This window comes from Telmatherina bonti (assembly GCF_933228915.1).
Source record: "Telmatherina bonti genome assembly, chromosome: 12".
Lineage (NCBI taxonomy): Eukaryota > Metazoa > Chordata > Actinopteri > Atheriniformes > Telmatherinidae > Telmatherina > Telmatherina bonti.
In genome coordinates this window covers 11,635,117-11,662,660 of record NC_136610.1, presented here as the reverse complement: position 1 = coordinate 11,662,660, position 27,544 = coordinate 11,635,117, and positions in this window count along the sequence as shown.

Sequence of the window (27,544 nt, the reverse complement as noted above, 5' to 3'; positions counted from 1 at the left end):
AGGCTCCGAAGATCCTCCAAGGCTGAGCTGAGCCCTCAGGCAGAACATCCAGGGGAATAATTTTGGTATTCACTTTCTCCCTACATTCACAGAGCACAGTTAAACTTTGTGATTGTGGGTCGTACATCCTTCCCCTTACTTTGACTCTCCCAAGTGCTTTAATAGACTGTACAGTGTCCTCAATGTAGCTTACTTCAGCGTCATCAGGTACATCTTTAACCAGTACGGCATGTGCAGAGTCAATGCCTTCTCCCTTGCACCAGCACCTCAACTGTGCTGTCCCCATATTGTTTCTGGAACTACTTAGAAGATTGTCAGTTCAACTGGGTGTAATTTGCATTAACATAGATTAGTCTGTGCTGACGGGCATAAGTAGGGCTTTCATTTAAAAGCAAAAGAAAAAAAAATCTGACATAGGTCCCCTTTAAATTAATTTTACATAAGAATTAACATCATCAGTTTTTTCTCTTTGTGAGTTCTTTTAACTACAATTTTTTAAATCTCCGGGTCAAATGATTAACTTAACAGTAGTTCTAGTACAAAATAACACTATGTTATCCCAGCGGTGCCTCCATTTTATGTGTAGCACCCGTTCAGTCTCTCTTGCCTATGGGAGTAGCGGGTGCTTGGGTTCGTTTTAAATAAAAGGTGGATACCAAGAAGGTGCACCTGAAAGTGGATTATTCCAAACTTAAAAGTAAACTAAGGTTATAATAAAATGTTTCTCGCACAGATATGACCCGGAGATGATTTAAAGCTGAACAAACTGCCTGGCCTTTATTGAACAAGAACCCAATTTTGTCAACAGGAACAGTAGGCCGAGCTGGTAAACATAAAAATTTAACCATAAAATAAAGCAAATAAACAAAATATTTGAGCTGGTTTAAAGCCTACAATCTGCACAATAAAGTGTCTTTAACTCAATGGTTTCTTATTTCTGTGTACCTGCATAAATACCATCAGTATCCACAGTCTTACACATACAAATATAAACCAACGTTAAACCACATCAAACCAATTTAACCGTCGGTCGTGGGCCCACACACACACACACACACACACACACACACACACACACACACACACATACAAGCGCGCAGGTACTGAACTCACGGATCCGAAGTCTCAGGAAAAAACACGTTGCAGGCCTGTAAGTCTTGCAAAACATTGAGTGCGTTGAAATATTCCTTGCAAAACATTGAGTGCGTTGAAATATTCCTTGCAAAACATTGAGTGCGTTGAAATATCCCTTGCAAAACATTGAGTGCGTTGAAATGTCCGACCGTGGAATGGCGAATCTGTGCGACGTCAGGCGGGTTGCGTTGTCCGCCATTAACTGCCTTCTCGCGCGCCTTTTTTCCTCCTTGAGACTCCTTTCCCGAATGTCCTCGCGCTGCTTCGAGTCTGAATCCACGTCTTCCCACTCGTAAAACGTACGAGCTCCAGCCCTTTTTCTCCCTCTCGCACACTTTAAGCAAGAAGGCTCTTTGTATCGTGTTAAACTCCACGCGGCAAACTTTCTTCTTCCTCCACGTCTCTTTTTCCCAGTCCGCTCTCTCCTCCACCCTCACCCTTCGCTCTCCCCTCGTGAGTCCCTCCCCCTCACTTTGATTACCAATCAAAAGGCACAAAGGTGAGCGACTACATCTCCAAACCAATAGAATTACGGATGCGGAAAACAACCCGGAAGTGTCGCCAGACTAAATACAATTTAAAAATTATTATTTTAACGAAATAATATTCTTAACCCTTCATGTCTGAATAAAATAACAACAGTGAAAGACATTTATAACAAATGCATTTGTGTCTTTTTACAAATAAAGCAATAAAAAGTAAATAAACTTTTACTTTATGATGCTATCGTGACTAAATAAACTCAAATAGGTTTTACTTTAGCCCCCTAATTACTACAGGGCTACACAAGGCAATCCAAAAAAGCTTCAACACTAAGCTGTTCTTTTAGTGTACTTATCCAATGCTCAAATGAAAACTCAAATAAACCAACATCAAAACTAAACAAGGGTATGAAGATCTTGGCTCTCATTGGATATCATTGGCATTTAGATGCTAAAAAAAGTCCTCAGATCCTTTGTGTGATGGGATGTTCATCTTGACTTTGAATGGTGGTCAGGAAGAATTCCAACAAAACTATTTAAGTTCCTGGCATTAATAATAAGACTTCTAACTTAACAAATTGAAGGTAAAATTACAAGTCAATGTTTATGATTCTGAATTCGCCAACCCATAACTCTGTTAGCTGAAAAATTAAACACAAGGACAGAATTAATTGTGATTCATCCGTTATCATGTTCCTCTTAATCACATAATTCAGCTAAATTAACAGAAAACTCTCCATCTCGCCAAACCATTAACAAGCCTCTGTTTGTTGTCTCCCTGTGACTGGAGGAGGCCTTAACGTGACTTTTCCACATTTTCCTGGAACAGTAACCCAAACAAAATGTAAGTCCAAGTGTAGAGGAAGAGAAAAATCCAGCTTTCCACAGATTTGATCTCTTCCTACACCACTAGTCAGTTGTTCTTATAGCCTGTACAGAAAATGAACAATGCTGATTCCTTCATGTTTTCATTCAAAACACCATATTTTCTGTGCTGCCAAGGTGGAAGTAAAAAGGAAACGAGAATGCCAGTGGTTATTTTCAAGCTATTTTCTTTAAGGCTGCAGCAGACAGAATATGGAGTTGATAATAAAGCAACGAAGGAAGAAGGACAAACGGATTCAGAGGCCACAAACGTAGACTATTGCACTCAGTTAAGTAAGGGTGTGATTCTTGACTATTTTATCCTCCAAAAGGTTTACTGAAGTTGAATGAAATTGAAAAAATAAGCTTATCCCTGTAAGATTTTCAGCATTAGATTTGTCCCTTTAATCACTTCCAACATTTAAAAGCACAGTTTAATAAGGGGGTTTGAAAAGCAAAGATTCAATAGACTTTTGCTCTCTGAAGGGCAGTGATGAAAGGTAACTTAATACTTGTTTTTAAAGGTTGAACCAACCAATTTCAGGACATTTTATGTCAAATACCACAGCTTGATATAAAGTGAGTACTTTGTCTGTGCACTTTAAAAACAAGTGTCTGCTCACAGCGTGGTCTTCCACATTTCCTCGCTGTTCCCAGAAGAAAACAGCACCAATTTCTCACACTTTTCTTTTGAAAAATAAGAGCTGATAAGAAATTTCCCGCTGTCATTGAAATTTTCCTCTGGAAAAAATAAAGCATATTTCATTAATTCATTTATTCATTCTTGAAAGTTGCTAAATGTGAAACTGTTGTATTCCCTCATCAACATGTCTGTAGTATGTTTCTTTGGTTCATGAGACAGGAAGGGGGGCTTGACATTATTGTTGTCGATGAAAAGGGGGCCCTGCAGAAAAAGTTTAGAAACCAATGGCTTAACCTAACATGTATGTCTTTGGGCAGTGGAAGGAAGCCGAAGTACCCAGAGAAAACCCATGGGGAGAACATGCTAATTTTGGACAGACAGACAGGCCACTGTTGGGACCTTCTACTCAGCTGGGGGAAGCTCGAAACAGCGACCTTGCCGTAATGCTGCAGTGCTGGCCACCACACTATCCTGTACCTCAAAGATGCTTTTATTTCTTTAATTTTAAATTCCTGTGCACAATATTTTTTTAGATAAACAGTTTGGCTTCTTGTTTTCAGACCAATTATTCATGCAGTCATTTAATGGAAAACTTGCAAGTTGTATGAATTGTATGAATAATTGTATTTTGACCAATTCAGTCTTGATGCAAACATAGTGTCTACTGAATTCATTGTCAGACATGTTGATAACTTTATCATCCCCAGACAATGAGTTCAGTATCTCAACATTCTTCTGGCAAAACCATCAGTCAGTACTGAATTATCTTGGCAAAATTTGGATTGCTTGCACTTCAAATCAATGCTATACCTTTCTGACCTTTAAAATCTCTGCCTCTAATTCATGTCAATGACAAACTGACATTTACAATGAACATTACTGGAGCAGGGCTGCACGGTGGCGCAGTGGTTAGCACTGTGGCCTCACAGCAAGAAGGTTGCTGGTTCAATCCTTGGCTGGTTTGGTCAGTGGCCTTTCTGTGTGGAGTTTGCATGTTCTCCCCATGTATGTGTGGGTTCTCTCCAGGTACTCCAGCTTCCTCCCACCATCCAAACACATGCATGATAGGTTAATTGGTCACTCTAAATTGCCCCTAGGTGTGAGCATGAGTGTGGTTGTTCATCTCTGTGTGTGGACCTGCAATGGACTGGCAAGCTGTCCAGGGTGTACCCTGCCTGTCACCCAAAGCCAGCTGGGATAGGCTCCAGCTTCCCCACAACCCTGAATAAGCAGTTTGGAAATGAATGAAATTACTGGAGCAGTTATTGTCTTGCTATGTCCTGAGAGTTAGAAACAGCACTTCACAATTTTTTTCTTTTTTGTTTTGTAGCCTGGAGCATCACATGACAAGTCAACACCAAGATGTCAACAACTTAGACATTTTTAATGCACACTATGGTGCTGATTCACCAAAGAAATGCAAGAAGACATTATTGGGGGAAGTGTGGAAAGAGAGAGAGTGACAGCACAGGAGATAAGACAAGAGTCAACATGACTTCATGGATAGAAAGTGCTCAGAGATCAGACATGCTGAATTTGCCTTCAAACAGCAAAAATCTACCAAAGTTCAGCAGTGCTGCTCCAAATCAGATTAAGATTACTTAAAACCAGATTTTACTTTGGTTATGTTCAGATCGCCGGACATAATGCTTGATTTGGACTTTTTTGTGAAATTGTACTTTTTTTGAGAGTCCATTCATATTTCCAATTGACTTGTATGTGATCTCCTCTATTAACCTCATGTGCACAAAAGAAATTGTGTAGAGGACACAACAACATCAAATGAGTTTGTGTGTGAGATGACTTCATGTTTGTAGAGGTAAACATGGACGGTAAAAGGAGTGCATCTCGCGATTTCAAAGTCTTTGTCCAACTGTTGTCAGCATATTTACAATGGTATCATTTTATGGAAGATATTAGAAAGAAGGAGAGCCAGGTGTTTTGGACATGACTATTTTTGGAGCAGTGGCAAAAAGTTTGTACAGAGAAACGTTGGTAAGGAATCGCAACGAGGAGTGGCAGGAGACTGATGCCAGTGCTATTACTGATAAGGATTTAATTCTTATTTGAGGTGGAGGTCAGATTAATGCAACCTGGTTGTTGAGACTGAAGTTGCGTGGCAAAAGATCTGCGACAAATCGGATTTAGGACCACACATCCAAGTGGCCTGAGTTGCATTTGAAAAAACAAATTGATCTGTCATTTAAATTGTTTCAAAAAGATAAGATGTAGGTTCAACATGGGCAAAAAATTGGACTTAGTTCAATTCAGCCTGCAGCCTGAATATAGCTATTGAGCTCCAATGTGTTGTCAACCTTGGAGACAACACAAGGACTGTCTTAAAATGTTTATAGTTACTTGTTAAGTACTTCTAATCTCACAAGAATTTCAGTAAATGTCACTCTTAACAAGTCAGTTTAGAACTGAGGGAACCTTTAGAGAAGAAGAAAATCAGATCTCCCTTACAGCTTTCATTGTTTGGGAGTTTGTTGATTCGGTCCAGTAACGTGTAAACATGTTCATGTTTCTTTTGTTTTTTTAAACTCAAAGTATAGCAGCAATTAAGTTCACGGAATAATCTAACTCCCGCATTTTGATTTTTCAATTGACATCAGACTCTGAGTGCCAATCAAAAGGAGGACAAGTGGCATTTTGTTGTCTCTTGCAGACATCCACTTCAGCTTGATAATTGCAGGTGGTTAAACTCAGACATATAATGCTAATGTCTGCACTTTGCTGTGATAAAATGGCATCTTACATTAATGTCTTCTGTAAAACCTCAACAAAACTTCTACATGTTCATTGCTAAACAGTGCATCCACAGACATGTGTTGTAATATTATTCTGCAATCTGAAGTGGTTTTAAATATGAGTATAACCTTCTTCATCCGGCCACACTATATTAGTCAACTGCCCATCTCCAGGTCTCTCAGTTTACAGCACATTTCCTCTACCAACATCGTTCTCTGTCAAAAACAAGAGACAGAGCGGGACCAAGGAGGATTGATTTTCAGTGCAGATCATTTTCCACCTGCACAGAGAGGTTAAGGTCTGGGCAGTTTGTGAGGTGCTGTGGTTTGGCATGCAGGTAATGTTATTTCTGCAGAATGAGAAGGAAGGTTTTGTGGGTAAATTCATACTTAGCAGTGGTGAGAGACTGAATGTCTTCTTTAAAAGAATGCAGGAGTTTAAATCAAAGGTTTTATAGTGAATACAGGGAAATACAGCAGAAATGTTAATCATAAGAATTGGGGCATTTAAATTTATCAGGTCACCTTGCCAGTATCAGGTTGAATGCCCTTTTGTTTCCAAAAAGGCCTTAATCCTTTTTTGCCAAGAGTTGCAAAGATTCCTCAGAGATTTTGCTCCATATTGACATGATGCCATCACACATAAACTGCAGTTTTGTCAGCCGCACATTCATGATGAGAACCGCCTGTTCTACCACATCCCAAAGGTGTGTTGTATTGAGATGTGGTGACTGTGGAGGCCATCAGAGGCCATTCACGATTCGAATTATTGTGGAACTAGGGGGAGCTCCCCTAAAGACATTCAGCTTATATTCTAAGGGTGTTTACACCAGGACAGTCCACTCAACTGGAGACATTGGGGACTGGATCTTTTAAATAACATATTCCACAGTGCACCGCATCAGAAACGACTGAAGGAGGACAAGAGAGCACAATGGGAAATTAACTCATCTTTGTTGATTCATGACAACTTCTGTTTCTATCACATAACAACAAAACACGGAGCTGCAGCAGATCCCAGTTGGGTTGATCATATTTCTATTAGAACTTAAACGAGTTATTCCGCATCAGATTGCAAGCCATTTTTTCCATCCACAACTGCCTATTGTCCCACACACACGTTTTTGGTTTTGTTTACCCACAGTGTTGTGCACAGACCCACAGTGCACTTTGCTTTTTAGCAAAGTAATAGCAAAGTCATTCTTGATCTGTATGAGGACAGAGACTTGCCTTTTTAGGCAGATTGAGTCACCACCAAACACTTCCTTTTCATCTCACTGCTCCTTATCTTCCATGTAGATAAATATGACAGTATTGGTGTAATTAACATATTTCTCCTCTTCCTGCAGGTCTTGCTGGATAAACGTTGCAGTGCATGTTGGTCTTACTTTCCTGTCTTCTCCACCCCAACCAGTCAAGGCAGATTTCTGCCCCCCTTGAGCCGGAGGTTTTTCCATCCTGTTAAAAGGGAGTTTTTTTCCCTTTCCACTCTCACCTTGTGCATGCTCAAGATGGGGGATTGGATTGAAGTCAAGATTTGATGCAATCTACTGGTTTTCTTTATCTAGGCTATTTACTATGAATTGGCTCCAACTGATATGTCTGTGACGTGCCCTCAGATAATATTGTTGTGAAGTGATGCTATAGAAATAAAGCTGAATTGAATTTAACTAAATCTACCAAAAATAAGGCTAAAAAAATACCAGAATCCTAATAAATAAGGAGAATAAATATGGAGAATGAAGCAACTGTGTTATTTTCTGTTCACATCTGTGATGAAGCAGCAACATTTCTAAATCAAAGATTTCTAACAGAGAACTTGTCAAACTTGGATATTTCAAATAGCATCCGTTGTAGCATAACTTGACATCTGATAATAAATATTTTAAATGTAAAGCTTGAAAACTATTAAAATCTCCATCAATAAGGGGGATAAAGTCATTTTTGGTATATTCAGCTCCCCGCTGTGACCTATCTGCCCAAATTATGCATCTCTCTCCTCTGTATGCTGATATTTATTCACATGATAAAGTCACAGTATCCACGTTATTACAAGTGGTGGAGGAGTTGTTTCCTACTTAAAAATGAGGTAAAGTGTTTGATAAGAGGTGTTACTAAATCAATGGCAGCATGGATCTTTAAGAATAAAGTTAATGATAAAAAAAAGTAATAATAAAATCATAGTTTTGCACAAATTTGTTTCGAGCTGTTGTAGCCTGATTGGTTCAACAGTGTCCATGGAGTTTCACCTTGCTTGAGCAGCTGAGCAGAATCATAATAAAAGCAGAAAACCAGATTGTAGGAATCAATTGAATATGCAGATATATAATGAAGGCCACAAATCAACATTATTTATCAAGTTAGAACATTTTTGAAGTTGATCTGCAAACTGACTCTTGATCTTTCTGTTCTCAGTCCATGTGGTTAAAAGGGGTGTTATGGCGAAACACGCAGCTGAATCCGAATGGGTCATCTGGCTGATATCCTGGCTGATTGTCAACTTTAAATGGCATGTAAACTCCACCCATCTGGCTAGCTGCTAGGTCATCCGGGTGGTAAATGGAATGGACCCCTGTGCCGCTTTGTTTTGGTTTCTGAGTCATGGTTGGAGTGGAGCCTGTTGCAAGAAGTCTGGGTCGTTATCTGGTCAGCTGCTAACACACCTGTGCTGCATCTGTCCTCGTCAACGCTTCCTTTTAAGCACCTGCAGGAGCAAACAGGCCTTGCCAGATTGTCTCAGTTCCTGCTGGGGTAATTAAGCCTATTCCAGTGCTGTGTGTGTAAAAAATGTGTGTAGTACACAGCCAGCATCCTTGTGTCTCCAACATCTCCTCTGTCCTCCATTGGTTTCTTTGTGCTCGCTTTTGAAACTTTGCATTTCACAACAATTTACCAGCCACATCTTCCCATCGCACCAACCTGCCTGCTTGCACCACTGCAGGCCCAGAACCTTGGCAACAGCTATCATTCTCTCAAGAAGGTTGGGATATTTGGCGTGATGTATGATGTCAGGATGAACTTAAAATGTTTTGTAAACAGTGTATGTGAACTAAATTTGACTTTCTCTGAAACTTTGAATGGAAGTGTATAATGCTGAATGTTTAAGTACTAATCGACCGGCTGTTAAGGTAATTACCTGCAAAAAAAAAAGTCATATGAATTAATCACAAATTGTTCTGATTCAGTTGTTTTCCCATTCATCCTGTTTACATTTTGAAATCATCTGACCAAGATGATGCCTAACAAATAAGTTATTCAGACTGACATTTATACCATAGACTGTATATAAAGCGATGGACGTAGCCTCCATGACGTCACCTGTAGGTTTCGGAAGTGCTAAATTGAAGCTCGGTGGGTCGTTCCTACCATCGCCATCTTGGCAGTGTCATGCGTGTCATCTCGCCCGGAAAATACATATATGGGCAAAGAGGTGGAGATGAGAGGGGTGCTGTGAGCGTCATGGTGGATGATTGACATTGAGCGAACTCCGAGCTTTCTGTAGCTAAGAGCTAACCGAGCTAACTCGAAGCTAACAGGAGCTAACCAGCTAACGGAGGTAAACAGGCTAAAGCTAAGTCACGTTGTTAACCGGCTAAAAACCGCGGTTGTTCTATGTTCTTCTGACTTGGAGCCGGAGACTGGTACCTGTCAATCAAAAGAACACGCCCCTAAATATGCCGAACTTCGAGATTAAATTACTTTTAAACGGGCGAGTTAGAAACACATTCACTCCCCCCACAGTTGTCATGAAGACAAACCTTACCTATTGAACCGAAAATGGATTTATGAACCAGGCTGTAAACATGTTTATTTCTGCCGTGAAGTTGGCCTTTCTGACATGGATTCTATGGGGATTTGCTCTGGTTTGGAGCCAGCCCCTAGCGGATGAAGGGGGAACTGCAGTTTTATGCACTTCCGCAGAGGCTTCACTTTTAACCGCCGGAGGTTGCCGGTTGATTTCTACATAGTGGTATACCAACCACACATTACATTCCATGACATATTCCTCTTATTAAAACTTTTTGTTTGAGAAAAATGTCTGAAATTAAGGAGTTGGCATTACATTTGTCCTTTTACATTAATGTTATAATTTCAGCGTAGCAACATTTTCTGTAATTTGCACTGGAAAATTGAACATCTAACTTTTTGTGAGTAGTGTACCACCCTCTCTGTGGTGGTCTCTCACTGGAACTCTCATTAATGGTCTCCCTCTCCTCTCAGAGACTCGCGTGCACCTTTTGGCTCACCATGCTACTTAAAGTTTAATAAACCTCATCTTTGCTGGACCTCTGCTGTTGCAGAGTCTTTGGTCATGACAATTTCACAACCAGCCTGGACCGCAGATAAAATCTGTGTTTCTATGCTCAGCTTGGACGTAACTATGGTTATTTGCATCAAGGTTGGTTTTCTATAATCTTCATTCAGTGTGGCCATTCTCCTCTGACAGCAACAAAGTATTTTGGTCTAGACGACTACTCCTCAATATTTTCTACTTTTTAGACCATTCTCTGTGAACTCTAGCGATGGTTATGTGTGAAAAACCCAGTAAATCATCAGTTTCTGAAATTCTCAAACCAGCCTGTCAACAGCCAAGTCACATTCAAAGCAAACTTCATTCCCCTTCTTCCAAATCTGATGCTTGGTCACAACTTCATCCAGTTATGTTGATCATGTCTACTTGACAGTATGTGTTAAATTTCTGCCATGACTGGTTGGTGGGCTATTTGTGTTAACAAGCAGTAAACTACTAAACCTAATACAGTTGAGGTGGTTAACAGAGTTTGGCATGGATTTTAGGGCAGAGCCTCTTTCTCAAGTTCTTAGGTCCGCATGTTGAATAACTGTGAGTCTTTAGGAAACAGCTAATCTATCAAAATGTGAGTTTCAGTGTGGTGGTGCAAGGCAAGCCAAGTTTATTTATATAGCATATTTCATGTACCCCGCTTCTCGTCTAAAGATTGCTGGGATAGACTCCACCTCTCCCATGGCCCTTAATTGGATTAAGCGGTTTGGATGATGAATAAATGAATATTTAATTTACGTGACCATTCAGAGTGCTATTTATTCTTTTTGAGGGTAATAATGAACATATGCCATCTACAGGTGAGATGTTGTTACTGCGCTCCTTGTGAGAGGGTGCTTTTCAAAGTAGGGGTGCTTCTTTTCAGCACAACACCGTCTCCCTATGAATGTGTCTTTATTCAATATCAGTATTTTTCTAAATACTGGTATAAGTGAGGCTCTAACCTGCAATATACTCATTAAAAAGAAATTAAAAAAACAGAAAAAGCTAAAGTTTATTTTGCTAAATAAAATGCATGAAATAAAAGTGACCGTATGAGAAATTAGCTTTAGGGAGTTTGTTCCACATGTGAGCAGCATAAAAGCTAAACCATTCAGTGCTTGATAAACCAATAGCAGGATTTCGAAGTTTGGAAGCCAGTGTAAAGATCTGAAAACTCAAGGTATATGTTCCATTTTCTTAGTTTTAGATCCTCCTTTCCTTTCATCAAGACCAGTCTTCCTGTCAGAAAACAGAACGATGCTTCCATCAGCATGTTTGACTGAAGGATGGGATTATGGGGTGCTCAGTGCCTGGATTCCTCCACAAATAGTTCAGTTCTTGTTGAATAATATCATTTTTGTATGGGCTGAGAGTCATTCATATCTTTTGGGAAAATATTCTCTGTTTTACCTTTTCTTATCGAATCTCAGTCCCAATTCACTCGGTTTGTCTCGTGTTTGCTTCTAGGAAGTGAATATGAGAATAGGAAACTGCCTGTCTTTACGAGTAACAGGGTCTACTGTGCTTTAATACTGAGAGCAGTGCAGAACTTTCTTCACCAAGGTACTGACACATTCCTCACATGCAACTCAACAAGCCAATCTCTAAACATTTGTTTAAACATGTTCTGTCATTTAGAACATTTATAATATTTAGAGCTTTCATTCCATTCTCATAAAATATCTTAAAAGTAAACTATATAAGTATACTTTTAATAAGTATAAAAATAACTATATAAGTATAACTGTATGAGTCCCTGCCCCATTTTTAGAATACACTTATGACATCCCATCTCTTATACACAAATTAAAGCTTCTAATTTAAAGTAGTTTTCTTCAGGATAGCATTGCTCTGCGTCAACTTCCCCAGAGTATACTTTTTAGATTCCAACAGATCATAGTGAGGAATCTAATTTATTTAACTCTGTTAACATTATGAATGATTCATTTTATTGACACATTTCCCAAATAATTTGCAAACAACGTGGAATTAGGTTTATTCACATTTAAAGACTTTTTCTTTGTATCAAACTGCTTTTTTAGTTTTAGTTTCCCTGTGATCACCTCAAAAAGATGATCCAGTTTCATACCTGATGAAATATCTCAAACTTTCATACATTTAGTACTTTACAAATGTCATTAAAAATACAAAATAAACAAATTTTCCAGATGAAATAGATTGTTCCGGTGCCCTACATAGAATATTCTTCAGTCTTGTCTTGTAGGATATTGATTAATTTGTACAAGTTGTTGTAAAAATCTCTTTAATCAGTCCAAAGCTTCTCAATATGTTATCAATGTATTGTTGCCAAGTGCTTTTTTATTTTTGAAATATTCCATGTGCACCTTTTTGTATCAGTAAATGAAGTTATTTTTTATACTAAATCATGACCAAGGCTGTGGATCTATTATTTCTAAATCCATCCTGACTGTCAGGAGATAAGGCTTCTCTGCAAGTCGCCTTATGAATACTTTTTCTAATTTTTTTGAGAACTGAAACAGCCCTGATATGGATTTAAAATGCGGGTGCTGGTGTTTCATCTCCTGATTAGTAAAAGGGAACAATTTATGCTACTTTCGTATTGAGCAGAAAAACTTCAAAGCTTGGTTGTCTCATGTAAACATTAGAAGTGAGACCTCTGTGGACTCACATTAACAGGCACCTTTTCGTATTGTGTCCAATGAATTCAAACACGAGCAGGCTGAATTTTAAGTTGTAGAAGCACTGCAAGAGCAGTTGGCACAAATGAAGTGACTTTTAATGAGTTTAAAAAATACTACATTGACTTGTTTTTGCCTAAAGTGTTTTATGAGAAAATTAATGACCATATCGAGGATATCTGAAAAATAACAAATGTAGGAAACTTGAAAGAATCAAAAAACTTTCTATTAGCAATAAACTCATTATCATTCTGAGGAACTCCACAACTTAAAGACGCACTATGCAGGATAATACTGCACAAACCTGACAAAACACTGATGAATCAATGGAGTACCTCCCAGCTGACCTCTAAAAACTGAATACCCTGAACCCACTAACCTGATGCAATGTGGCCACATTTACATGGGAGTTTTAAGTCTTCTTTAATTGTGAATAAAAGTTAAATCAGCTTTAAACTGGTGATATATGGTAATATAAACACCTAATTCCAAACAAAAAGGTCAATTCGGAATTAAACTTAATCAAGAACATGGCAAAACCGGCCTGCGGGGGTTTTGCTCTGGGTAGGCTGGGCCCACTGGGTAGGTCGGGGCTCAGAACCTTTCCCAACCCGCCAATGTAAAGCGGATTTAAGTGAGGACGTATTTCCTTGGAAACCTCAATTTGAAATTATTACTTCAATGTAAACATGTCAGAGAACAATGTTACTTATTGGAATTATTTAATTCCAAATTAAAAGACATCATGTAACCGTACCCTTTGTTGATCAAATGCTGATTAAAGCAGTCCTTATGAGCATAAAAGCAACATCTATGTCCCTACAGATGTTGCAATCCATACTTTTAAATACTGAGTTTTATGAGATGTACTTTCTCCACAAAAGTTCATGAGCTCTTTGCAAATCAGAGCAAAACTAACAATTGGAAAAAAAAGACCCAGTTTGTTTCTGATAATTCTTCATCCATCCATCTTCTGCTGCTTATTCAGGGTCAGGTTGCAGGGGCAGCAGCCTAAGCAGGGAAGCCCAGACTTCCCTTCACCATCAGTAAAAAGACCTGGATTGGCAAATTCAGCTCTCATCTGTAGATGTACTGGAGAACAGTGCTTTTTTAATGCTTTAGTGCTTTATGTAAATCACTTTGAACTGTCTTGTATATGAAATTTGCCACAGAAATAAACTTGCCTTGCCTGCAGTTGAAGTTGCTCCGTATTTTGAACACTGCCTCATGTGGTGGGGAGGATATAAAGCAGGTCGTTCCACATCTGCAGAAGCTGTTTGGAAGCATTACGTATATTTGGTATGGGTTTGCTAGTCATAGTATGCTAGTGAGGAACATTCTCAATAGCCAACTTTGTATTGTCATCTTACATATCAGTAGCGGTAACATTCATTCAAGTTCCTATAGCTACAAATGACAGAAACAGCAGTCCACACATCTGAGCTGGTAACTGTTCATTTTAAAGCTAATGGGAAATTTTTGGCAGTTTGACCCAACTGAGGAAAAATGCTGGCTGGATAGTTTTCCCTTAGCTGCACTTGACAGTTTAAATTGTATTTTCTTTCAGGGTCGTCTGCAGTGGTGTGGCCAGGTGGTTCCATTTTCAGAGAGATGCATGGTTTAATCAGAACTTAATTATGCAGGGTTAATGTTGAGTACACAGATCCATGAGGATCAACCATCCACAGAAGGGAGCAAAGGCAGATGTGAGCCAGTCACAATCAATTTCCAAATGCTAATTGGCAATTCCATTAAAAGGTGGAGAGAGTTACTCCTTACAGAATACCTCAGATCGTGTAAAAGTTTCCCTCTAAACACCTAAGGATCTGCTCATCAAAAGCTGCTCTCAGTGTCTCCCGAGTAGGTGATAATCCGTTAGGATTTGTTTCCAACCCGAGTAGCAGGAAGGATGGGAAGGTTTTTTCCCCCCTTAACTAGATTCTTTCACTAATGGTAACATCAGGGCTGGGCATGTTCATGTGTTATTGTCACATTAATGAGTTAATTTATTAACCCTGATCATTTTTTTTAATTGAATGTTAACATAGTTTCTTACTGACTCTGAAAACAGATTCAAATTATACAACCATGGCTTACAGGAGGGGTAGGGGTAATGGCCATCTTCATGTATCAGCATGTGGGCTGAGCCTTACTGGCTGAACCAGTGTTGTCATTTCTCCCTCTGAATGTCTATTATGCACAAGTGTGGAAAGAAGCACCTAAAAACAAGTTACCAAAACCCTGGTTTCAACAAGTTATTATGAAATGTGTTATGCCAAAAAAGTCTCTTCTTTTACAGCAAAAAGTAATTTAATACACACCTTTCCTCAAAGTCTAGAAGTGGTGAAATTCCAGCTTTGCTTTTTGTCTTTTATAGATAGATAGATAGATAGACAGACAGACAGATAGATAGATAGATAGATAGATAGATAGATAGATAGATAGACAGATAGATAGATAGATAGACAGATAGATAGACAGATAGATAGATAGATAGACAGATAGACAGACAGACAGACAGACAGACAGACAGACAGACAGACAGATAGATAGATAGATAGATAGACAGACAGACAGACAGACAGACAGACAGACAGACAGACAGACAGACAGACAGACAGACAGATAGATAGATAGATAGATAGATAGATAGATAATTGTTTTTACAAAATAAATGTGTTTTGGCCCTAAACCATTCGGTGTCAAACCAACAGCAGTAATTAAAGTCAAGAGTTTCCTCCACAGGGTGGCCGGGATCTCCCTTACAGGTATATCTAGGCTGGCCTGGGAACGCCTCGGGATCTTCCAGGACAAGCTGGAGAGAAGCCAGTCTGGGCTTTCCTGCTTAGGCAGCTTCTCCTCAAGCCAATGCCAGACAAACAGCAGAATATGGGTGGATGGAAGGAAAACTAATGTGATAGATGAACAGCATTTATCCATGAATAGTTGGATCAAAAGTGACAATTCCAGGTACAAAAGTTTTTTTTGTTTTTCCCACCATGTTGTTAAACATACTTATTATAACAATACTTATATAACATACCATATTATTACCAAAATATAAATAAATCCAACTGGATTAACTTGTTTCTTAATGTGTTTTTATTTTTTTTATAGCTCACTGGGAAACAGCTTGGATGCCACAAACACACAATGAGGATACAGAAACCCTAGCACAATTTTTTGTAAAAAAAAAAAAAAAAAGTTATTTACAATGTTTCTCATGCAAGGACACTTTTGCCTGCCAGCCTGCTGTGTTTGTTTGTGTCAAGTCACCATCCATCTATCCATCCATTGTTTATACCCACTTATTTCAATGCAGTGTCCCAGGGGGAGGGTCAGGCTGCCACACCAGTCATAATTCATGCACATGGATATGTGATACAGAGAGACAGATTGGGGATTTATATTTATATTTTGGTTTCTCTTTTGCTGTCCATGCACACAGACCAGCAGCACCTAGTTCAGTGCTGATGCATACACTGGTATGGATTCTTTCACTGGGATTACACTGTTTTTCCTTAAGTTTAACAATTCATAGTTCCAACTCACAAGTTCAGCTCAGTCTTGGCACAGTGAGTGTAAGTATGACAAATAAACTGCTCTAAGTAGTAAAAGCACAAACATTCATTCATTCATTTTCTATACTACTTGTTCCAATTAAAGGCTGCGGGGAAGCTGGAGTCTATACCAGCAACCATCAGGTGAGAGGCAGGGTGCATCCAGGACGGGTCACCAGTCTACTGCATTGAACAAACATTTATTTTTATTTTTTTAATTTTCTTATAATCTCTGATGCACCTGGTAAGTTGCTTCATCTTTATATTTACAAATGTTTAGTTTGAGTTAACTGATTTCAGTTATGTATAGATTAAAATCGGCAAACCGTAACTAAAGCAGGTCGATGCAAACCTTGTGAAAACAGCTGGTAGACATCCTAGTCTTAATAACCCTGTGCACCGCTGCCTTCTAATGCTTGTCATCTGTGACAACATCCAATGTTTTGACAGCTTGAAGCTGCTAACTGCCATTAATATGAAGCTTCCTGCTGTTAGTGTGGGAACAGTTAACCAGTCTGTGATTAGAAGTTATATGTTTAGGCGTAAAAATGTCTTGACAGCATCACAATTAAAATTAATACTGAGATTTATTTGGATTTAGATGTTGATTTTGATTTTGAATAGCTTAAATCATACTTTCCTTCTTTGTTATCATCCCACCCACCTGTAGGAAACTTAACAAGGCATTTTTGGCTTTCTTAAACTTATTATCCGGCTGTTTTATCTTCTGACAGATAAAATAGCTAAATTTTTCCCAAAGCCAGGAAACAAAACACCTGCCTCACAAAAATTTACCAAACAACTAAATAAGATGTCCAATTTCTTCTTTGCTAAGTCTTTTAGATAAAGAAAAGACTTTCATATTCAGTCTTTTCTCTCTTGAGGACATTGATGTGGCAGTCACCTTTTAGATCACTTTACAGGCTATGAGAATGCTTCATGCAGCATTACTGTCAATCTGTTCTCACTGCAAAAAAAGGCAAAAGAAAAAAAGAAAGAAAATATAGACGGGTCACAGTATTAACTGTGACACATAATCATTTCATATCAACGGTGCTTTGGGCTACAACAAGTCACCTCCAAAAGCTGCAGCTCAGAAATGACATGCATCATTTTATCTATGCGGAGACTAGCCGTGCGGCCTGAAGCAACGCTGTGACGAAATGGGATTGCACTCTGCTTTTTGTCTTTGCATACATATTCTATAAAAGTATATTATATTAGAATTAGCTGTTACTGTAATAGCCAAGATGCCCTTGTGGTGACAGTAAGCATTTAACAGCAACCAGAGCCCCTGTGAGCTCACTTCCTGTTTGTAGTCATAAAAAAAAAAAAAAACATGAAATCTGCTGTTAGTACTTTACAACTCAGTCTAAAATGTGTTTGGAGCCAAACAAAGTTGAGCTCATTAATGCAGCTTTTAAGATCTTACATGGCCAACCAAATGGGGTGGCAGTTGCTAAGGTGGTAGAGCCGCTTGTAACGTAACGCCGACCATCACAGGACAAGTGGGTCCTGCTCCCCTGTGCTGCTGCAGCCCCAAGTGAGACACGATTGTTCCCAGTCCCAAGCTTGGATAAATGTAGAGGGTCGTGTCAGAAAGGGCATCCAGCATAAAACGTGCCAATTCCCCTGTGCAATGATTTGCTGTGGTGACCCCTTCAGAGGGACAAGCTGAAAGAAAGTTGACCAACAAAATAAAATAGGAATGAATACTTTCAGAGCAAAGTTAATGCAAACAAAAAGGACATATAAAAAAAAAGGCATCTCTCTATCCCCTTGATAATTTATAAATGAGGCATACTGTCTTTGCAAGAAGATCAGGATGTGTTATCAGAATGCCAAGGAGGAAAGACATCAGTAATGATCTGAGAGAAACAATTGCTGCTGCTGTCACCCTCAAAAAGGGTTAAAGGGCCATTTACAAACTGTTTATGGAATCCATCATACAGTCAGAAAGACTAAAGGATTTAAAATACCTGCTCAGGAGTGGATGTCCCACTAAGGTCACATTCACATCAGCCTTTTTCATTTGAATCCTACTCCATTTGCTCAGAAAGTCCGCTTCATTTGGGGAAATGTGAATGTTTCAAATAAGTAGTGATTTGGATCCAAGAAGAGGACTTGTTCCGCCTGCAAACACAAGTCTCAGTCTGTTTCAAGCGGACCAAATACAGGAAGCAGACTACAAAAACAATCACTTCCTGCATTTGACGTAGTATTGCATTGTTGGTAAATACATAGCGATCGTGTTAAAGGTCCCCTACCTGTTGTTGCTCATTGTTGTAGTGTATTTCTGCAGTATACTTACATAAGACAAAATAAAAGAAATAGAAAAAAAAACAGAACAGCGATAGTTTCATGCTCCATGTTTAGTTCTTAAGTGAAGGAAACAGTTATCTTCTTCACAAGGGTCTTGTCCTTGCTAAATACTAGTGATGCCCCAACTTTTGTGAGAATGGTGATATATTGTTCTGGTTTGGCTTGTTTGACCAAAGTGCAGCGTGAATGCAATCTCGGTCCACATGGATACACACCCCTACAACTGAGCCGAGACCCCAATTAAGCCGAGTCTAGCAGACAATCCTGATGTGAATGCACCCTAAAATCAGTTCAATATATCTCAGATTCTAAATACTTAATCCCCACTGCTGAACTCGCAGGACATTTTCACACTCTGGCTCCTCCTAAGAAATGCTAATTTGGCATCCGTTTGAGATGCTATCTATTCCATTTTACAGTCATTTGTGAGCCGCTTTTATTCAAAGCTAAGTAGATCTGAGAGGTGATCTATTACCCTAACATTAGGATGTGAATCTAACAACAAGTCACGGTTCAAATCGATTCGATTTTTGTGGTGATGATTTTATTCAGAATTAAATCTGGATTCAAACAGATTTTTGATTCATAATCATTACACTTAAGTCACAAAGGGTGCTACAGTAGTCAGACCATCATTCTGCTGCTATAATCCCTAAGAAGACAACTAAAGAGATTTTAAAAAATAAAATGATTTTTTTTTTATGGATTCTTTTTTTTTTATTTAAAAAAAACTCAATATAATTCTTAAAAATTGTGAAGCAAAAAAAAATCTGAACTTTTAATATTTTCGATTTGATTCCCCACCCCTACCTAACACACATGTCTTGGGACAGTGAGAGGAAGCAGAAGTACCCAGATGTGTGTCCAGGTTACAGTGTGCTAAGTTTAGGTATTTTACAGGTAAAATCTGTTTTGCATCAAAGAAACAGAATAGTTATTTTTTATATTTTTTGGGTGCCTATTTGATTAAAACCGGGATTCCTCAGTATTGCCGATTATTAGTTTGCTTTATAAACACCAAACCATTTTAAAAAGTTGCATGATAACCAAGTTTACAGACTATATCAGGAGCCAGATTTACCAAATAAAGTATCGACTGTGTGTCAGTTTTTAAGATTTATTCAGCAGAAATATATTTGAACCAGGGGTTTGAACTTATACTCTTGTTTCAAAGCTTGAACTGCATATAGAAGTACTGGTTTGAGTGTCTGTTGGCTTGCTGCTACCATACGTTTGGCAATTCGCTCTGCATTTACCTCAGGATGGTGTCTTGCTAGGTGGGCAGTAATGTTAGTTGTGTTGCTGCAGGATGCGACATGTGCATTACAGAATTTACAAACCCTTCTTGACATGTCCAGCTCTGCTTTTCCCTTCAAAGCAAAAAATCCATGTGTCCACACTTTTGACTAACAATATAATGGTAGTGGATTTAACTCGGAGGAATTTTAGCAGGTTGTCTGCCATTCTCCGTCTTTTGTGTAAGTGTTTTCCCAAATGGACATAACGTCATTTTGGAAGACAGTTAAAGAGAAACATTTCGCCTTCTCCTGGAGAAAAGCGGTAACTTTTTCTCCATGTGGCATTTAAACATATAAACTTTAAAAATAACATTTAAAATTTAAAAGTTGTAAAAAACATAAATCCAGATTTTTATATGAATTGATTATTTCACCCACCCCTACACTGCCCACTTTGCTGTGTTAATGTTTATATATAGTAACATTTCATGGCTCATGTTTGATAAAAAAAAAAAAAAAAAAAAAAAACAACAAAAAAAAAACCACATAAGCTGAATAATTGCCATTATTAGATGAATCATACATTCCAATCATTTTTTCTCAAACTTTTCCAAATGTATTAACTGCTGCTAGCCCTGCGATGGTGACCCATCCAAGGTGTACCCTGCCTCTCGCCCAGTTATTGCTGGGATTGGCTCCAGCTTCCCTGTGCCCCTTAATTGGACTAAGTTGTTTGGAAAATGAATGAATGAATGAACCATATCTACTTTTGGAATAGAACATTCATTACCCTAAATGCTTAGTCCGATGAAGGGTCACGGGGAAGCTGGAGCCTATCCCAGCAGTCTTTTGGGTGAAAGGCAGAGTACACCCTGGACAAGTCGCCAGTCCATCGCAGGAAGGAATAAAACTATGTATTGCTTTAAATCCACACACTGATCCCGTAATTTCCTGTAAACATGGCACTACTTCAGATAAAGACTTATTAGTGTCTTTCTTTGTTTCTCTTTACCTGCTACCTTTTTGGCTTTGAAAAACAATGAAGAGTTTGTGGGTTCACGCTGCTTTCTCATTTCACAAAATGAACTCTGTTACAGCTCATTAGCCCTTCCATTCCCTGCTGAGGTTTGTCCTACTCAAAAAGAGGAGACGAGTGGAGGGCATGGAGAGCAATTTGAAATTTAAATATGTCATAGACCCCTAGCTGAAATCACGTCAACTTGACTGAAATAGCATTCAGGGTCTTCTGGGGAAGATGTTTTGAAAGATAACAATTACTGTCAGAGGAAGTACTTTGACAGAAGTTTGAACTACTTCTTATACACTGCATAACCCCAAAAAAAAATTAAGGTTTGGTTATGGCAGCATTTGGTGTAGCATTGTTTCAATAAGCCTCTGCAATATGACAGTTTTTTATTCCATCCAGTGTTACATTAATTGTTTTTAACTGCAATCTTGTATTAAAGGTCATAGAGTCCAACCCCTTTGTAAAACCTTCAACAGTACATCCCAAAGATTTTCAGTGGTGTTCAGGTCTGGAGTCTCCGGTGGCCAATCCATGTGTGATTGATGTTCCACCCTCCCTGAACCACTCTTTTCACAGTTTGAGCCGGATGAATCCTGCCATTGTCATCTTGGAATGTGGCCGTGTCATCAGGGAAGAAATATCTATGATGGAATAAACTGGTCATTCAGTATACTCAGGAATGAGCTCACCTCATTCTTCAAGCACGTAAAGTTGCTGAACCTCGACCTGACCAACTGCAGCAACCGCAGATAACAGACCCCCCTACAAGCTTGTTCAGTACGTACGACACTTTATCTGCATCACTTCTTAACCTAATGCACCCATCACCATGGAACAGGGTAAATCAGGATTCATCAAACCATATGACCTTCGTCTATTAGCCTCACTCTCGTGGCTACACAGATATTTAGTCCCAATCCCAATTAAACACAGCCCTGTGTTCTGTGGGTGTCTTACTTCAATCTGACCTCACCAAACTTAATTAATCACTGATCAACATCCTTCACAATTTATTTACAACTAATTTTCTTCTTGAAAGACAATGTATCCCCACTATCCTTCCAGTTTTTTATGTGTTGAACATTTCTAAATACAAGTAATATATTTTCTGCAGCCACATTATAGGTTTACTCTGCTTGGTACTTGCCAATAATCAAGATCAAGAATACTTTATTCATCCCAGAGGGGAAATTCAAGAAGTCAAGACTTCCTAAACAAACTTACATCTTTTTCATGACCATGGGATGTGTTTTTCCAAATTTAGGCAAAGCTACTCTTTCCAGCTGTTGGGGTTCAGTAACTCGCTGCTTGCTGAAAGATAATGACACATCCAGTAATTATCCAGTAGGAAGCTTTCTACCTATTTACTTGGTTAAATCTAGGAGTCAACTTTTTTCTTTTTTTTTGTCAAGTGGTGGTCATATATACACATTCACTGGCAACTTGATTAGGTTAGGAAAAAAGGGAGTTTAAGCAAATGACCCAAATAATAACACAAAAGTATTTTGTGAGACTGAGGAGAAAATATTTTAACTGAAGAATGAAAACTGAAGTATGTAGCATAGTGTCAGCATGTATAATGTTTTAGTACCACTGGTCATGCAGTCGTACATTTCCATCATAATGTACCTAACAGTACTTTATCTCCCACTGTTTTGTTTTCCATTTTATTTACCTTTATTTGTAAAGAACCTTTTCATGACAAAACCTCATCAAGTGACTAAAAGTGTGTTGTTGCATTATTATTCAATTCAATCAAATTTACCATAGTTCAACTATAATCCATTCATTCAATTTTTACCCTGTTATTCCAATGCAGAGTCACATGGGGGTATCAAGTACTATCAGGGTATTAGCAGAGTACACAAATAGGTAATATCATCAACATTAGTCCAGTTTATGATCACTGCATTAGTATGCCCATTTATGAAAAAACTGTTTCGCTAAGGAAACCAACACATTGCATCTGATCTTTTCTTTAATTTAATCCCACATCTTAATCATGCACCAGGCAGCAAGCCACAGTAGAAATCAAAAAAGACAAAACAAATCTCCCCTTTACCAGGAAGGAAAGCCTCCAGTAGAACCCAGGAAAGGTGGCCATCTTCCTCAACTGGTTGGGAGTGTATAAGAGAATAAAAGGTGAACAAGCGCTTTATGTGGAAGTCAGGGATACGCCAGGAGAAGTTAGAAACACAAGTTAATGAATTCAGTAATGTTATATATTTATACATGGAGAAGAACAAGTTAAGAAAGAGGAGTAGTGGTTGATTGATTGATTTCAGCTGCAGGGTTTTGGCCTCAGTGATCTCCACAGGAGTTATGGCTGGCTGGGGCTGGACGACTGGATACTTTCTCAATTTCTTTGTAAATGGGACATTTCTTTATTACGCTGGAAACACAAAACATTTTAAAAAGACAACAGTGTATGGCGTAATGTCCACAGTCATAATTCCACAGATGTGTGATGGGTAGAGATCCACTGTCAGCCTCTCTGGAGCATATATACATATACTGGCTGATTACAAGACAAGATGCAGGTGTGACAAGAAATTATTGGAAGTGGGATCAGGAAATGTAGCAAAAAGAATACACAAAGGGAAAAAATACACAAAATAAAACAGAAAACAAGACATAACTATAAAAATAAAATACCAGAAAACTAAACAGGCAGCAACAAAATAGCTACAAAAACCCTGAGATCAGGACACTGTATGGCACCGCTGACAAAGTCTTTCTCCACACTAACCCATGTGTAAAAGTATAGTTCCTCCACTGCTCTGTACCAGTGTCTTTAATTGTCAAATCTTTTTTCAGTTCTACCCCAATTTGGCCAGTCCTCCAGAGACTGACGGGGAGATTTATAGATATTAATCATGTCAGGTAAGGGCATGTGGATAATCACTTGTAACCAGAGTGCAATCTATCACTTCCGTACCGAGCTCCTTCCACTCTATCTCCTCTTTCCCATTTTTCTATTTTATCTCTTTTTTGTTTTGTTGCTGGAGAGGTTAATAATGTACCTATAGTCTCTATAGAGATAACACCTATTATTAACACCCAAGAAAAGGGAAAAGCTGTCAAACTTCCTTTCTCCACTGAGAGCATGTTGCCTTTAATGCAGTTTAATGTACAAGCTGGAAACTTAAAAAGAGTATAGTTGGCACTGCTTAAAAGTTTAAAACAGGGGTGTCAAACTCCAGTACTCGAGGGCCGTTATCCGGCAGGTGTTTGTTCTCGCTCACCAACATGCTGTGGTTTAAAGCCATGCACAGTAACAGTCGGCATACGCAGCTGCAGGAGCTCACCAAAAGTAAAACGTTTATGGACAAAGTGAGTCTGCCTTTCATGTGCATAAAATCCCCAGTCATATAATAGTTGTGTTGTTGCTATTATAAGAATTTCTTTATCAATAAATAATTCTCTGGATATGATTGTAAATAGTTTCCATTTCAAATTTGCATATTCTTTTACAGTGAATGTCAGATGTAACCTCTTACAGACTTTAAAATAGACTTATAGAATACATATATGTATATGTATATATCCATATATATCTATATCTATCTATCTATCTATCTATCTATATATATATATATATATATATATATATATATATATATATATCTATCTATCTATCTATCTATCTATCTATCTATCTATCTATCTATCTATATATATATATATATATATATATATATATATATATATATATATATATATATAGATAGATAGATAGATAGATATAGATAGATATAGATATATACATATATGTATTCTATAAGTCTATTTTAAACAAGTAAGTATAATGCATGAAGAAGCTAATAAAAAGTGAGGAGACTGAAGACATGTCTGCAGACACAGAGGTGAGAAACTAACTGTTTGTGCACGGTTTTGCAGTCTAAGGCAGAAATGGTGTTAGGAGGACCTGCCCAAGAATAATATCTCCCTCTGAACTGCAACTTGTTCTTCAGCTGCATATGGAATTTATATGTAGTGTGTTGATATATTATATTCACAATTCTCAGGAGAGTGTAGCTGATGGGCAGTTGTGATATGCCTATCCTGCCTCCCTTTTACTGCTGAAATGTTCCCAAAAGAACCACTACTGAGAGAACCTAGTGGCAGAACATGACTGTGTATGGCTCCAAATGATTACAAAGGTCCATGAAAACAGGTCTTTGTGACATAAAGTGGATGAACAGGTACCCATCCCTTTCTGCAAATAAATCAGAATGGCCATTCAAGATTAAATCCATCTTCTAGTCATGATCTGCAATATTTTGTAGCAGTGGTAAATATTCTATTTTGTCTGCAAGACTGGAATGAACGAAGGTCCCATTTGGCATCTGAAACAGGTGGAACCACTAACTGATCAATCAATTGCCAATCAACTTTTTGAAAATTAAAGTAATGATATTTCAATATTTTAATATTACATAGTAATATATATTTGACTCATATCTCCTGAGGGCTTGGTGAATCAGTTTTATCTTCGAACAAATCCTGCATGAGGACTCAAACAATTCGCTCTCTGACAAACTGTTGGTGAATGTTCATTCTGGATTATCCTTTCATGCCACTTTTTGCCAGTTTAAACCACCTTTTTCTTTGTAGTCATATAAATACTAGCATAGTATTGTAAGGCAGCAAATAACAGATTAAATTTTCATACTTTTTTGTGATTTGTGTTTTACAGCAACATTTTAATCCTCATTTAATGACTTGCTTCTGACAAATGTTTTTGTTCCAACCCGTAGAGAACAGAGTAAACTATGCAAAACAATACCTAAACAACACTGCCAATAGTACTAACCAACGCCCCTGATGTCTGAGAAATACCATGCAGCAATGGTAACGACTAATGTTAGAAACCAACAGGGAATGTGCCAAATGTCATTAAAATGAGTGTTTATTTCTGAACTTTTGAGCCTCAAGATCCTTATAACGCTGTTAGGGGAGGTGGAGGACAGTCACAGATCCCACCGTCGAAATAGATTATAGAAGAGTTTGTCATCATTTGTCTCCTCGACCCTCACACTCAGCCCCAGTTCCCCACAAGACTCTGTATTGCATCCCATCCTCTTTAATCTTTAACATAAAGTTTGCAGAAGACTGCACTGTGGTCGAGCTCATCTCAGGGAAGGATTAGTCTGAGTACAGAGAATAGGTCAACACACTGTCAGCCTGCTCTTTAGAGAAGAGTCTCACACTGAACACCCCAAAAGCTAAAGAAATCCCCCAGGACATGATGAAGGGCAGAACAGATCCAGCCTTTCTGTCAATGGAATCAGTGTGGCAAAGGTCTGCGACATCGGATTCTCGGGTGTTCAGATCTGTGATGACCTCTCCTGGACTGCCAAGTCCTCTTTGTAAGGGCGCTCAGGAGGAACAACCTGGAAGACAAGCTGCTGATGACATCCTACAGAGCCACCATAAAGAGCATCCTGACATACTGCATTACGGTGTGGTATGCAAGGAGCTTGGCAGCGGATAGAGAAGCGCTGTAGAGCATGATCAATACAGCCCACAGGATTGCAGGTGTCCCTCTGCCCAGCCTGGAGGACACTGCCAGCTCTTCCTACCTCAGTGGAGCTCATCACATCCCTAAAGACTCCTCTCACCCCAGTTACCACCTGTTTGAGCCGCTACCCTTGGCACAGTGCTACAGGCCACACAGAGCCTCGTCTGGTAGACTAAGAGACAGTTTCTGTCTGAGAGCAACAACTACATGGAACAATTAATAATCGAACCCATAAAAACTACTCAAAATTATGTCAATAAAGCAGGTCCTTTTGTGCAATAATAACTTCTGTCTATTTTCTCTCCATCTCCACTATTTACTGTTTAGTACTGACTTATTCAACGTACCGAGCCTCTCTTTGGGATATTAGCAAAATGTTTAAAAAAAAAAAAAAAAAAAAAGGGGACAGGGGGATTAAAAGCAAGGTTAATGATTTCAAGAAACGGTATGCTCTGAATAGTATTACCTTTGGTGGCAGGTCCCCTCATTCAAACGTAATATTGCAAATCATTGGAGCTGATATGTCAGTGATTTTAAATAGCTCTTTATGGTGCAATAATGCAGACTGGTACAACTACTGGAATAATAACTGATAAGACTGTGGGGTTTTAGGACGACTGAAAAAACTTAGGGTGCCTCTGCCTTACACAACATCTAAACAAAAAGAGGACTGACTGCCACTGCTCAGCACATACATGTGAACCCGTTACTATGACAACATACACTAAACTTTAAATTGGATCTGCATGGGGTGTTTAAATTGAAGAAATCTTTGTCAATCCAAGAGAAGAAAGACGGATGAAAGATCAGAGGGTTTATTGAGTCCTCCGGGAGTCCAGATGAGTCATTTGCCAGCAAACAAAAGCTGCAGGTTAATAAGGCCGAGAGGAAAACACAAGGTGGATTTCAGCTAGAGGAAAAGAACCACATCTTTTAGTCTTCAGAATTTCCTGCCCAAATACTTGGAGTCCATGTATTTCAGAGGATCAAAATTAAAAAGTTAAACTCAAGAGGAGCTTTAATTAGATCATTTAACTCCCTCACTAAAGAAGTTA